This window comes from Saccopteryx leptura, chromosome 12 (genome assembly GCF_036850995.1).
Source record: "Saccopteryx leptura isolate mSacLep1 chromosome 12, mSacLep1_pri_phased_curated, whole genome shotgun sequence".
NCBI classification, from domain to species: domain Eukaryota; kingdom Metazoa; phylum Chordata; class Mammalia; order Chiroptera; family Emballonuridae; genus Saccopteryx; species Saccopteryx leptura.
Genome location: NC_089514.1, coordinates 45,002,783 through 45,018,779, shown reverse-complemented (window position 1 = coordinate 45,018,779; position 15,997 = coordinate 45,002,783).

The window sequence follows — 15,997 nt, the reverse complement described above, 5'->3', positions numbered from 1 at the left end:
AAATAAATTTCATGTTAAAAAAAAAAGAAAAATAAATAATAAAAATAAAAAAAGTTATCTTTTTATATATATAGATACATTCTTAGTAAGATTTAGTAAATTCAGCAGGTCTCAGCATGAATTTGTTAAGTTTTTTCATTCTTGTGTTTATGAGAAACATGAGCCTGATGTGTCCTAGTGATTTCTTCAATGTTTGGCATATATTTGAAAGGCAAACCCTCATTTCCTTGTCAACACATTGAAGAATTCCTCTCTTTTTACTCTTAATTGTGTTGAGGGTAAAAAATCCTAATTCACATAAATAGGATGTTGAAAATTGTAGGAAAATGTTCAAAGCTTTTTTAGATATTGCCACATATTCTTCTTTTATAGAAATTCAAAAGGCTTTAAGAGATAGTTCCTTATGTTTAATCAATCCAAAACCCGCACCACACATATCATCTTAACTTTACACCAGACAAAGGATAGAAGAACCTTGCCTCCAGTCTTTCCGGGGAACATGGGGGGTAGTGTAAACAATCCAGCACCACAGCTTAACAGCCTTTTGCAACCTAATCAGACAAGTGAGGTAGGGGGTTGGGCAGACTGTCAGCTTACAGCCAATTCCCCACACCTCTGTCCCCCCAAAATCTAAACTCCAAAAACCCTGTTGTTTTTTTGGTCCCCAACAGGCACATATTTCTCTGGAATACCATAGGGCGCACCTGGAAATCTTCTAGGGTGCACCAGTGCGCCCTGGCACACACTTTGAGAACCACTGGTCTTGATAAAATTCAGGTTCAGCCAAGAACAGGTGATAGCATATACAATAGTTCTTTGCAGATGGCTCTCTTTTCTGCTTTCTACCCACCTGGGCTACCCACACACTCCTTTATTTTTTATCCTAGGACTGCGCCACAAGCGTGGCAGGTGTGGCCCTGGCATAGAGCCATTCTTGCTCTGGGCAGATGTGGGAGAGAAAGAGCAGTGTTGTGTGTGAATTGTCCTGACAAGCGAACATATTAAGTCCTTGTTCCAGTCGTTCCATATTTCTTTAGTTTTTGCACAATGGCCTTAAAAGTCTGTCATCTATTTCCTTAAAAATAGATACTTCATTTTTTTATGCTTTGTGTCTTCCTTCCAAATTTATTTTGATAAAAATGTGAATCAACTAACTTTGAACCCAATTTTAATGGATACTTAATTTGTTAATTCCTTAATTCCTCAAAAATAAAAACCAAATATGATCCCCAAAAAATGGATTTGGAAATTTTATTTTTAAAAAGAGGAAAAGAAATTGCTAACATTTCTTTGGACAATTTTGTGCTGTAACTTTCCACTGCAAGCATCGGAAATGTCTGGGATTTCTTTACAAACACTGCTCTTGCATAAGATTTTTCTTCTCTGTTTTATTCTGTGATGTGCTGAACCCACAACTACTTTGCTGTGTTAGGAGGACAGACACTTCAGGGTCTAAACCATGTAAAGATATATGAGTTAACTCTATTACTTAACTTATGTACTAAACAAATGATTACAGAGGGCCTACTATATGCCTGTCACTGTGTGTGTACCAGATACAAAAATGAAGCTCCCAGTTTAATTGGAAAACACATACATATTAAAATAATTACAAAGTAGTCACAGAAGTATTATTAAAGGAGAACTACAAAGTACAACTAGTACTAGACAATGGATTAACTAATTATGCCAAAGAGAGTCAAGGAATGTGGTAATATTTGATCGGGCTCTTAAAGGATGGCTAGAGATTCATCCAGCGGTTCTACCCAGTGGAGAGTAGGCATTCCAATTACAGGGAACACTGTCTGCAAAAGCAGGAAGGCCTGAAATGCAAGATAAATCCTGAAAGCGGCCTGGAATCACTGGAATTTAGGGTACAAAGATTAGGCATAAGTTCCTTTCACCAGTTGGCTGGCTCTCTCAGCACCTCTCATTCTTGTCTTCGTTTCACTCCTGCTTCAGCTTTCAGTACAACAGAGCTCTTTTTCTCCCTCAGCACCTTGGTCCTTGAGGAGGGAGTTTCTCAGCTACTTTATGAGCATCAGACTCCTTTCATGAAAGAGACACACCTTATGCCTCATATTACTTTCTTTAACAAAACCAGTCACGCCCAGTCTGATCACTCCCCCTATTTATTGGGGCTTTTTTTTTTTTTTTTTTTTTTTACAAAGCCAGAGAGAGAGTCAGAGAGAGGGATAGATAGGGACAGACAGACAGGAATGGAGAGAGATGAGAAGCATCAATCATCAGTTTTTTGTTGCGACACCTTAGTTGTTCATTGATTGCTTTCTCATATGTGCCTTGACCGTGGGACTACAGAAGACCAAGTAACCCCTTGTCCGAGCCATTGACCTTGGGCTCAAGCTGGTGAGCTTTGCTCAAACCAGATGAGCCTGCGCTCAAGCTGGCGACCTTGGGGTCTCGAACCTGGATCCTCTGCATCCCAGTCCAACGCTTTATCCACTGCACCACCGCCTTTTCAGGCTATTGGGGCTTATTTTCCTAAAGACTTTTGACTATTTTCAAGTCAAGTCCATCTTGGAAGAGTGAAGATTTATCCTCATTTGGGATAATTAAGGAATATATAGCAAATTCTGAAAATAATCCCAAGAAGTACTCCAAAAATGTTTTGAACAATGCCAACATTTCTTATAGCCTTTAGAGATGATTCTTTGAAAAGAACACTCCTTTGGATTTGCAAATTATAGCATATTTTAAAATAGTCATATATTGCTAATTTTTAGAAGTGATAATGATGTTGTGGTTATTTTTAAGTCATTTTTTGGAGATACATACTGAAATAATAAGGTGAAATAGTGTGGGATTTGCTTTTAAAATATTTCAGGGGTGAAAGGTGAGGGCAATGTGGGTAGTAGATGAAATAAAAATAGTGGATAGACATATGAGGTTCATTGTACTAGTCTCTTTGTGTATGTTTAAATGTTCAACAATAAAAAGTCACCTTACATTACAGTCACATTTCATCCTGTCCTTGTAGATGAAAAAAATATCATTTTCAAAAATATAAAGGCACATGGAACACTTTAATGTCATCAGTTCATTAGCCTTTCCATAGGTTGAGAGAATCTGAGTTCTTTATAAGGACCTCTAATACATTTTGCTGTAAAAAATGTTATATTTACATGTAAATTAATTATTTTTTAGTATTTATAAAGATAACTAAGTAGGCAATTAAACATGCAAATCTAACAATATATACTAAAAATTCTACCTCTTACCCCAAAGGCTGCACCACTCCTCATTTAGCTTGTCATTGTGTTTTATTTTATAGCACAGCTACACTGTGAATACAAATTATCCAGTGTAATTGTAGAGGTGTTTTCCCTCCTGTTATAAGGTATCAAGTTATGTTGATTTATTTCTTATTTTTTAAAAAAATAATTTTATTTTTTTAATGGGGCAACATCAATAAATCAGGATACATATATTCAAAGACAACAAGTCCAGGTTATCTTATCGTTCAATTATGTTGCATACCCATCACTCAAAATCAGATTGTCCTCCGTCACCCTCTATCTAGTTTTCTCTGTGCCCCTTCCCCTCCCCCTTTCCCTCTCCCTTTCCCCCCTCCCCCCTTTCCCTCTCCCTTTCCCCCCTCCCCCCCGTAACCACCACACTCTTATCAATGTCTCTTAGTTTCACTTTTATGTCCCACCTACGTATGGAATAATGCAGTTCCTGGTTTTTTCTGATTTACTTATTTCGCTTCGTATCATGTTATCAAGATCCCACCATTTTGCTGTAAATGATCTGATGTCATCATTTCTTATGGCTGAGTAGTATTCCATAGTATATATGTGCCACATCTTCTTTATCCAGTCATCTATTGACGGGCTTTTTGGTTGTTTCCATGTCCTGGCCACTGTGAACAATGCTGCAATGAACATGGGGCTGCATGTGTCTTTACGTATCAATGTTTCTGAGTTTTTGGGGTATATACCCAGTAGAGGTATTGCTGGGTCATAAGGTAGTTCTATTTTCAGTTTTTTGAGGAACCACCATACTTTCTTCCATAATGGTTGTACTACTTTACATTCCCACCAACAGTGTATGAGGGTTCCTTTTTCTCCACAGCCTCTCCATATGTTGATTTATTAATCTTTATATTGCCCTCCTCCACTTTTTTTTTTTTTTTTTTTTTTTTTTAGAGAGAGAGAGACAGACAGGGACAGGTAGACAGGAAAGGAGAGAGATGAGAAACATCAACTCATAGTCATGGTACTTTAATTGTTCATTGATTGCTTTCTCATATGTGCCTTGGCTTGGGGGGAGGAAGAGACAGGAATATCGAGCTGTTTCTGTATGTGCCCTGACATGGGAATAGAACCAGCAACCTATGTGCTCCAGAATGATGCTCCAACCAACTGAGCTATCCAGCCGGGGTCTGACACACCCTTAAATCTTAAATTTTTTATTTTATAAATCACCTCTACAGATTTTAATTTATACATTTTTTGAGACATTTTCCATTTAGGTGAGTATTTCCCAGATTGTCACCTAAGGGCCACTTTTGTCCAAATGGCTTGGAGTGTTCCCCACTACCACAGACATCCTGGATCAGAATCTCTGGGGTGGAGGCCTGGGAATGAGGCGCAGTGAAGATGAACAATTTGTGACTAAGCTTAGGAGGAGTGTTTATTTGTGCTGTGGAATGGCAGGACCAAGAACGGTGAACCACTACTCCTCTCCTGCTGGCCCCCTTCTTTACAAGTGTATTTCTTCAAGTTGTAAAATCACTATTGATTAAGTAACAGCTTCTTGTGCAAAAAAAAAAAAATCCTAAATTTTTGGTGAAATTTTAGAAATACTAAATGCAAAAATATTCATCAGTTCTAGAAATGGTGACATTACACATACATTTACCAGTGGTCCCAGTTTTCAAGTTACTTAAATAATAAGCTCTTTTAAAATACAGGTTTAACCATAAAACTCCTAAATAAATGATAGGCATTAAAATCTCTGACAATTCTTTTTTTTTTTTTTTTTTTTTTAATTTTTCTGAAGTTGGAAACGGGGAGGCAGTCAGACAGACTCCTGCATGCGCCTGACCGGGATCCACCCGGCTCGCCCACCAGGGGATGATGCTCTGCCCATCTGGGGCGTCGCTCTGTTGTAACCAGAGCCATTCTAGCACCTGAGGCAGAGGCCACAGAGCCATCCTCAGTGCCCGGGCTATCTTTGCTCCAATGGAGCCTTGGCTGCGGGAGGGGAAGAAAGAAACAGAGAGGAAGGAGAGGGGGAGGGGTAGAGAAACAAATGGGCGCTTCTCCTGTGTGCCCTGGCCGGGAATCAAACCCAGGACTCCCGCACGCCAGGCCGACGCTCTACCACTGAGCCAACCGGCCAGGGCGAACATTTCTTATAGGAATATTTTTTTCTGATATATAATCCCTGGGCAAAGGAAACAAAAACCAAACAAATGGGACTACATCAAACTAAAGAGTTTCTGCACAGCAAAGGAAACCATCAACAAAACAAAAAGAAAATCTTCTGAATAGGAGAAAATATTTCCCAATGATACATCCAATAAGGGGTTAATATTTAAAATTTATAAATAACTCATACAACTCAACTCCAAAATAACAAACAATCTAATTTTTTTTTTTTTTTTTTTACAGGGACAGAGAGAGAGAGAGTCAGAGAGAGGGATAGACTGGGACAGACAGACAGGAATGGAGAGAGATGAGAAGCATCAATCATCAGTTTTTCGATGTGACACCTTAGTTGTTCATTGATTGCTTTCTCATACGTGCCTTGACCGCAGGCCTTCAGCAGACCAAGTAACCCCTTGCTCGAGCCAGTGACCTTAGGTCCAAGCTGGTGAGCTTTTTTTGCTCAAGCCAGATGAGCCCATGCTCAAGCTTGCAACCTCGGGGGTCTCGAACCTGGGTCCTCGGCATCCCAGTCCGACGCTCTATCCACTGAGCAACCGCCTGGTCAGGGCACAAACAATCTAATTTTTAAAATGAGCAGAGAACCTGAATAGATACTTCTCCAAACAGTAATACAAATGGCCAATAAACATATGACAAGATGCTCGATGTCACTAATTATCAGACAAATGCAATTAAACCACAATGAGATATCACCTCACATCTGTCCGAATGGCTATTATCAATAGATAAACAAATGGCAAGTGTTGGCAAGGAGGTGGAAAAAAGAAAACCTTTGTGCACTATTGGTGGGAATGCAGATTGGTGCAGCCACTATGGAAAACAATATAGAAGTTCCTCAAAAAATTAAAAATAAAACTGCCTTATGACCCAGCAATTCCATTGAGGTGTATTATACAAAGTAACCCAAACCATAATACAGAAGAAACATGTACCCCTGTGTTCAGTGTAGCTTCATTTACAATAGCCAAGATATGGAAGCAGCCAAGTCCCCATCAGTAGATGAGTGGATACAAAAGCAGTGGTTTATATATACAATGAAATATTACTCTGCCGTAAAAAAAAAAACCTTACCATTTGCGACAACATTCATGGAGCTAGTGGGTGAAATAAGTCAGGGAAAGACAAAGTGATTTCACTTACATATGGAATCTAAAGAACAAAATAAATGGACAAATAAAATTGAAACAGACTCATAGATAGAAAAAAACAGACTGATGGTTGCCAGAGTGGAGGTCAGGTGGAGAACTGGGTGAAAAAGATGAAAGGATTAAAAAGTACAAATTGCCAGTTATAAAATAGGCACAGGAGTTCAACTACACTCTAAGGAATATAGTCAATAATATTGTAATAGCTACATATGGTGTCAGGTGGCTATTGGAAATATCAGGGAGAACACTTTGTAAAGTATATGAGTAACTACTATGCTATACACATGATACTAATACAAAATAATATTGAATATAAACTGTCATTGAAAAATAAATTTAGCCCTAGCCAGGTAGTTCAAGTTGGTTAGAGCATTGTCCCGATATGCCAAGATTGCAAGTTCGATCCCCAGTCAGGACACATACAGGAATCAACAGTGAATGCATAAATAAGTGAACATGTCTCTTTCTCCTTTCCTCTCTCGCTCTCTTTCTTTCTCTTTTCCTCTCTCTAAAATCAATCAATAAATAAAAAAATTAAAATATAATAAAACAGATTTAAATGGTTAGTCATTCTCATTTTTTAACAATTTTTTTAAAATTTGTGAGTCTTTTGTGTCAATAACAAGATACTACTTAGGCAAATTGTGCTGTTTCAGGGTAACAGTCTTCGAACTATACCTATACATATACAATGGTATAGGAAGACTTTACAAGAGCATTGAAAGCCAAGGAGAGTTTTTTTGTTTTGTTTTGTTGTTGTTTTTTTTTTTTTTTTTTTTGCATTTTTCTGAAGCTGGAAACGGGGATAGACAGTCAGACAGATTCCCACATGCGCCCGACCGGGATCCACCCGGCACGCCCACCAGGGGCGACGCTCTGCCCACCAGGGGGTGATGCTCTGCCCCTCCAGGGCGTCGCTCTGTCGTGACCAGAGCCACTCTAGCACCTGGGGCAGAGGCCAAGGAGCCATCCCCAGCGCCCGGGCCATCTTTGCTCCAATGGAGCCTTGGCTGCGGGAAGGGAAGAGAGAGACAGAGAGGAAGGAGTGGGGGAGGGGTGGAGAAGCAGATGGGTGCCTCTCCTGTGTGCCCTGGCCGGGAATCGAACCCGGGACTTCTGCACGCCAGGCCGACACTCTACCACTGAGCCAACCGGCCAGGGCTAAACCAAGGAGAGTTTTAAGGAATAAAGGTTCTGCACATTCAGTTTCCCTCTGCACTCCTTAAAACTATTCTGAAAAACTGTCTGGAAAGAGGACCAAGAGTGCAAAAGAGGAGGTTCTTCCGGGCTCCAGTTCTCTCGTGGACACACTGATAGTACACATGGAGCAGTTCCCTCCAAAAGAGGTTCAGAAACTAGCCAAGCAACTCCTACACATCAGACAAATATGAAAATACCCACATCAAATCAGTTAAGAAAGGCTGAAATGCATTCTTTTTTTTTTTTTTTTACAGAGAGCGAGAGAGAGAGAGAGAGAGAGAGAGAGAGAAGGATAGATAGGGACAGACAGGCAGGAACAGAGAGAGATGAGAAGCATCAATTTTTCGTTGCAGCACCTTAGTTGTTCATCGATTGCTCTCTCATATGTGCCTTGACTGTGGGGCTACAGCAGACCAAGTAACCCCTTGCTCAAGCCAGTTACTTTGGGTCCTAGCTGGTGAGCTTTGCTCAAACCAGTTGAGCCCGTGCTCAAGCTGGCAACCTCCGGGTCTCAAACCTGGGTCCTCCACATCCCAGTCTGACACTCTATCCACTGCACAACTGCCTAGTCAGGCTGAGATGCATTCTTTTCATAAAGCTTACCCCCAATACAGCACCAAACAATAAAATGAAGGGGTGAAGGGTCCGGACTCTCCCTGAGGGGCAAAGGGTCTGGACTCTGTATTTAGTGCCCCAATTTTTAAGACTTTCAATTGACTAACCCCCTCCCAAACACCTAACCCTGAAAGTCATTGGGTTTTGCTTCTAAGAGACCTACAAGATCATAACAAACAAAGATAATATTGTCAATAAATGGTGTTGGGAAAATTGGACAGCCAACTTCAAAACATTGAAATACAAAGACAACGCAATATGACTTAAAGACTTGAATATAAGAATCTGGCCCTGGCCGGTTGGCTCAGCGGTAGAGCGTCGGCCTAGCGTGCGGAGGACCTGGGTTCGATTCCCGGCCAGGGCACACAGGAGAAGCGCCCATTTGCTTCTCCACCCCTCCGCCGCACTTTCCTCTCTGTCTCTCTCTTCCCCTCCCGCAGCCAAGGCTCCATTGGAGCAAAGATGGCCCGGGCGCTGGGGATGGCTCTGTGGCCTCTACCCCAGGCGCTAGAGTGGCTCTGGTCGCAATATGGCGACGCCCAGGATGGGCAGAGCATCGCCCCCTGGTGGGCAGAGCATCGCCCCATGGTGGGCGTGCCGGGTGGATCCCGGTCGGGCGCATGCGGGAGTCTGTCTGACTGTTTCTCCCCGTTTCCAGCTTCAGAAAAATGAAAAAAAAAAAAAAAAAAAAAAAAAAAAAAGAAAGAAAGAATCTGAAACTAGCCCTGGCCGGTTTGCTCAGTAGTAGAGCATCGGCCTGGCGTGTGGAAGTCCCGGGTTCGATTCCCGGCCAGGGCACACAGGAGAAGCACCCATCTGCTTCTCCACTCCTCCCCCTCTCCTTCCTCTCTGTCTCTCTCTTCCCCTCCCGCAGCCAAGGCTATATTGGAGCAAAAGTTTGCCCGGGCACTAAGGATGGCTCCATGGCCTCTGCCTCAGGCGCTAGAGTGGCTCTGGTCGCAACAGAGCAACGCCCAGGATGGGCAGAGCATCGCCCCCTGGTGGGCATGCCTGGTGGATCCCGGTCGGGCGCATGCGGGAGTCTGTCTGACTGCCTCCCCATTTCCAACTTCAGAAAAATACAAAAAAAAAAAAAGAATCTGAAACTATAAAACTCCTAGAAGAAAATATGGTAGGGGTGTAAGCTCTTTGATATTGGTCTTGGCAATGTTTTTTTTTTATTTGACACCAAAAACAAAGACAACAAAAGAAGAAATAAACAAGTGGGACTGCATCAAACTAAAATGCTTCCACACAGCAAAGAAAGCCATCAACAAATGAAAATGCAGCCTTTGGAATGGGAGAAAATATTTGCTAACTACGTATCCAGTAAAGGGTTATGCAAAATATACAACTGAATAGCAAAGAAGGATATAACCCAGTTTTAAAATAGGCAAAAGATCTGAAGAGACATTTTCCCAAGGACATATAGATGGCTAACAGGCACATGAAATGGTGCTTAACATCACTAATCAGCACAGAAATGTAAATCAAAATGACAATGAGATATTACCTCACACCAGTTAGAATGGCTGACCTGTAAAAACGAGATAAGTATTGGTAAGGATATGGAGAAAAAGGAGTTCTTGTAAGCCATTTGTGGAAATGTAAATAGGTGCAGCTATTATACAAAACAGTCTGATGGTTCCTCAAAAAATAAGAAATAGAACTACCACATGATTCAGCAATCCCACTTCTGAGTAGGTAAAGGAAACGAAATCACTATCATTAAGAGGTATCTGCACTCCCATGTTCATTGCAGCATTATTTACAATAGCCAGTGTGCAAACAACCTAAATGTTTGTCATCAGGTGAGTGGATGAAGAAATGGTGGCGCGCACACACACACACACACACACACACACACACACAAACTATTATTCAGTCTGAAAAAGAAGGAAATCGAGATTGCCAGTTCAATCCCCAGTCAGGGCAAATACAAGAATCAACTGATGAATGCATAACTAAATGGAATGACACATCAGTGTTTCTCCCTCTCTCTTTCTAAAATCAATATGTTGGGTTTTTAGATAGAGGCAGGAAGGGAGGAGATGAGAAGCACCAACTCATGGTTGTGGCACCTTGATTATTCATTGATCTCTTCTCACATGTGCCTTGACCAGGGGCTCCAGCTGAGCCAGTGACCCCTTGCTCAGGCCAGCGATTTTGAGCTCAAGTCAGCAACCTTTGGGCTCAAGCCAGCAACACTCAAGCTGGCAACCTCGGGGTTTCAAACCTAGGACCTCAGTGTCCCAGGTTGACACTTTATCCACTGCACCACCATCAGGAAGGCAAAAACTGTTTTTTAATAGAAAAAAAAATAGGAAATCTTGTAATTTGCAATAACATGGATGAATTTGCAGGGCATTACGCTAATGAAATAAGCCAGACAGAAAAAAGACAAATACTACCTGGTATTAGTTGTATGTGTAATCTAAAAAAAGTCACACACATAGAGACAGAGTAGGAAAGTGGTTACCAGTGGTTGGGGATGGGGAAATAGGGAGAGGTTGATTAAAGGATATAAACTTTCAGTTACAGGATGAATAAAGTCTGAGGATATAAAGTATGACATGGTGACTATAGTTGACAACACTAAATTTACTGAAGGTAGAACTTGAATGTTCTCACCACCTTCCCCTACCAAAAAAGTAAATATGTGAGGTGATTAATATATTTATTAACTTGATGGGACAAATCCTTTCACAATATATACTTATACCAAATTATTACATTATATACTTTAAATATTTTGTAATTTTATTTGTCAATTATAAAGCTTTAAAAAAATTTAAACAGCCTGATTTGCCTGAGGATACAAAATTTCCACCTCTTTTTCACACACCTCTTCCCCATTATGTCATATTTTAAAGAAAAAAGGCCCCCGCTTACTCTAATCTTTCTGTAGTGTTTTACCTTGTGGTTGAGAAACCTCTGTAACCTACTGGATTAATTAGAAACACAGCATAGGTATTGGTATTGGTGTTGAAAAAGGAGTCACATTAATGAATAACAATTGCATTTGCAATTAGATGGTTTTTTATTTTGCTTTCAAAGATCTACAATCAAGTTCTCAACTGATAGAACATTGACAGCAAATTTTGGTAAATAGGTTTCCACATGATTTTTGGCATGAGATTCTGACAGAATACAAGAAATTGAGGTCATTGCTGTAACAAAATCCCTATTCCCACCTACTTGTTTACATGAACAAATTTTCCTCAACGTTTACATTAATAATAAAACACAAAAAGGTAGGGGAATAAAACTGAAGTTAAACCTTTTCTCAGTTTAGCCATAAATGATAAGTAATTATGCTAAACTGATATCTGACCTAATTTTATTTAAAAATACACACTTGACCTAATTTTAGCAAAGCTAGACAGTCTCTGTCCAGCTCATTAAGAGATTCATTAAAACAAAAAGTTGAATTTTCTGTTTTATAATTATCAAAATTTATAATATATTTATGCTATTTTTATCAATAGCATGCTAATAATAATTTAAATGATAATGCAAAATAATTTTTATTGCCATTTTATTCTTTAAAACTGTATTCCTCTTTTGCTATATTCTTTTTCTCCTTTGATCTGTTTACAACAGGCCCCTTAGCATTTCTTGCAGCCTTGGTTTGGTTGTAGTGAATTCCTTGAGTTGTTTTTTTTTTTGTCTGGAAAGCTTTTTATTTCTCCTTCAATTTTAAACGATAGCCTTGCTGGACAAAGTAGTCTTGAGTGTAGGCTCTTGTTCTGCATTACTTTGAATGTTTCTTATCATTCCCTTCTGGCCTCAAGTGTTTCTGTTGAGAAGTCGGAAGTCATCCTTATGGGGGCTCCTTTGTAGGTGATAGTCTTTTTTTCTCTTGCAGCTTTTAATATTTTCTCTTTATCACTTAGCTTTGGTACTTTAATTATGATGTGTCTTGGTGTAGATTTCTTTGGGTTTCTCTTTAATGGAGTTCTCTGTGCTTCTTGAACTTGTGAGATGTTTTCCTGCCTTAATTGAGGGAAGTTTTCAGCTATGATATGTTTGAACAAAGTCTCTATCCCTTGTTCTTTCTCTTCCTCTTCAGGAACCCCTATGATGCGGATGTTATTTCTCTTCATGTTGTCACAGAGCTCTCTTAGAGTTTCCTTAGACTTTTTGAGTCTTTTCTTTTTTCTGCTCTGCTTTCGTGCCTTTATTTATCTTGTCCTCTAACTTGCTGATTCGATTCTCAGCTTCATCCATCCTGCTTTTAATTCCTTCCATTGTGTTCTTCATTTCTGATATTGTATTTGTCATTTCTGACTGATTCTTTTTTTTTTTTTTTTTTGTATTTTTCTGAAGTTGGAAATGGGGAGGCAGTCAGACAGACTCCCGCATGCGCCTGACTGGGATCCACCCGGCATGCCCACCAGGGGGCGATGCTCTGCCCATCTGGGGCATCGCTCTGTTGCAACCAGAGCCATTCCAGCACCTGAGGCAGAGGCCACGGAGCCATCCTCAGTGTCCGGGCCAACCTTGCTCCAGTGGAGCCTTGGCTGCGGGAGGGGAAGAGAGAGACAGAGAGGAAGGAGAGGGGGAGGGGTGGAGAAGCAGATGGGTGCTTTTCCTGTGTACTTTGGCTGGGAATTGAACCCGGGACTCCTGCACGCCAGGCTGACACTCTACCACTGAGCTAACCAGCCAGGGCTCTGACTGATTCTTTTTTATTATTTCAATGTCCTTTTTTATATTTGCTATCTCTTTATTTAGGTGTTCGTAATGACCATCTATTGTTGTTCTAATATCTTTGAGCATCCTAACAATCGTTATTTTAAACTCTGTATCTGGTAATTTGGTTATATCTGACTCATTCAGGTCCTTTTCTGGGGATTTCTCTTGATTCATTTGTGTTGCATTTCTCTGCTTTCCCATTTTGTCTGTGTAAAAGAAGGTTTTGGCCACTGGAGTCCACTGGGTGTGGCCTCTGTGTTCCCTAGGTGTGGTCTGTCTGCAGGCCCGCCACCTCCTCTGCTGTTGCTGCCTAGGGCGTTCGGGTATGGGTGTTGCTGTGGTTTCTGCCTCTCCTTCAGGGGAGTGGCTGTGATCACATGCTCGGGTGTACAAGCCTCGGCAGCCTTGGCCTTCGCCCCGCCCCCGTGGGTGGCGTTATGCTAGGCCCTGAGGGCAGGGGTGAGCACCTTTGCTGAGCTGCAGGTCTCGCCTGATTCAGAAGGAGTCTGCTCGTGGGACGGCTGCAAGTCTTGGCTCCACAGGCCAGGCGGGACTGCGTGCCCACGCTCAGTAGTGGGACTCCACCTGTTCTGGGCTTTTGGCTCCACCCCCACGGGAGGAACCGAATGTGGAATAATTTTTAAACACAGCTTTATGATAAACAAAACTTAAAATATAATTTCAACATATGTGCTTTTGGTTGTGATAATTAAGATAATTGACAAAAGACTTTCAAGAGTAAAAGTATGTCATATTAGGATAAAATTCTTTGGTAGAAGCAGAGAGAAATATGTGTTCAAGGAGAAAAAAGGAAAGATGCAAAACTATTAAAAAACAGCTATTCGTGTATTTTTTATTTTTTATTTTTATTTATTTATTTATTTATTTATTTTTCATTTTTCTGAAGCTGGAAACAGGGAGAGACAGTCAGACAGACTCCCGCATGCGCCCGACCGGGATCCACCCGGCACACCCACCAGGGGCGACGCTCTGCCCACCAGGGGGCGATGCTCTGCCCATCCTGGGCGTCGCCATGTTGCGACCAGAGCCACTCTAGCGCCTGAGGCAGAGGCCACAGAGCCATCCCCAGCGCCCGGGCCATCTTTGCTCCAGTGGAGCCTTGGCTGTGGGAGGGGAAGAGAGAGACAGAGAAGAAAGCGCGGTGGAGGGGTGGAGAAGCAAATGGGCGCTTCTCCTGTGTGCCCTGGCCAGGAATCGAACCCGGGTCCTCCGCACACTAGGCCGCGTGTATTTTTTAAAAAGATGACATGATATTTAGATTCTATCTGATATACTTTTTAAAGTACTGTAATATTTTTTAATGACAATATGTACAGTATACTGGACAGTACATCCTTTGCAACTATTTTACTTGGGATGGAAAGTTTTAGATATCAGCTTAATAAAGTGCAGGACACAAAGCCTTATAAAATGCTCTTGAAAGTATTTGCAAGTAAAAAGCTTGCAGACCACTATTTTAGGAAACCCAGTCAGAGATCATTATGTAGAAGGGACTAGAATGGGAAGAAATTGGGCAGGACACCAGTAGTTCAGAGACAACTGATTTTTTTCCCCCGATGTAAGGATTTTGAACTATATTAAGTGTATAGTTATAGAAATGAAGAGAAACAGAGTGAAAGCAAAGCTACTAAGAAATGAAAATTGTTAGTGCCAGTCCCTGCTCCATTTCATATGAAGTTTTAAATACTGACAAAACAGAATTTCCCAATCCATATTAAGGCCTTCCCTCCCTTCCTCCCCTCCCTCCTCCTTGCTTTCTTCCCTCCCCTACTATTTATCACTGTGGTAAGTGCTGGTACTTCCTAAACAGTTAACATCACTTGGAGCTGCTGCCCTGATAGCTCCCAGCCTAGTAGAGAAGCTAACCACCAAGTATGATGCAGAGAGAGTGTCACATGTGACCCACCTTACTCTACCCCCCTCCCCTTGTAACACACTAAAGGATAGAGAGCTGAGGCTTCCATTTTCCAAAATTCCTCGGATTCCGCTGTGGCCCATCTCTCTGCCAAAGCAGACATATTATGAATGTCATATTTTGAAGACAAAAGTGAGACAAAGGTGGCACTTATGCTGTTACCACAGCAAGCTGATATTATTTATTGATTTTTTTTTTAGAAAGGGAAGAAAGAGAAAGAAAGAGGGGAGAGGAACAGGAATCATGAACTCACAGTAGTTGCTTCTCGTATGTGCCTAGACCCAGCAAGCCTGAGGTTTTGAACCAGTGACCTCAGCATTCCAAGTTGACACCCTATACAAAGGTCAGGCTCTCTTCCTCTTCTTACAAGGTCACAATCCTGTGGCTTTAAGGTCCCAACCTTATGACTTCATTTGACTTTAATTGCCTAATAACCCCGATCTCCAAATACAGTCACAATAGGGGTCAGTGCTTCAACATATGAATTTTAAGGAACTCAGTTTAGTCTGTAGCAATATCTTTCTTTAGGAAACAGTGCTTGATTGGATATAGGGTTGAGGTAGAAGAATGTAGGGGAGTCAAGGATGGCACTTAGGCCTGACCAGGCAGTGGCGCAGTGGCTAGAGTGTAGGCCTAGGATGCTGAGAGCCCAGGTTTGAAACCCCGAGGTCGCCAGCTTAAGAATGGGATCACAGACATGACCCCATGGCCGCTGGCTTGAAGCCCAGGTCATTGGTTTGAGTTGCTGGCTTGAGCAAGGGGTCACTTGCTCTGCTGGATCCCCCAGGTCAGGGCACACATGAGAAAACAATCAATGAACAACTAAGGTGTCGCCACAAAGAGTTGATACTTCTCATCTCTCTCCCTTCCTGTTTGTCTGTGTCTGTCTGTTCCTCTCTATCTCTCTCTTGCGTGCATGCATTAAAAAAAAAAGGATGCCACTTAGGTTTCTGGCTTGAGTAGAAAATAATAATGCCATTTAT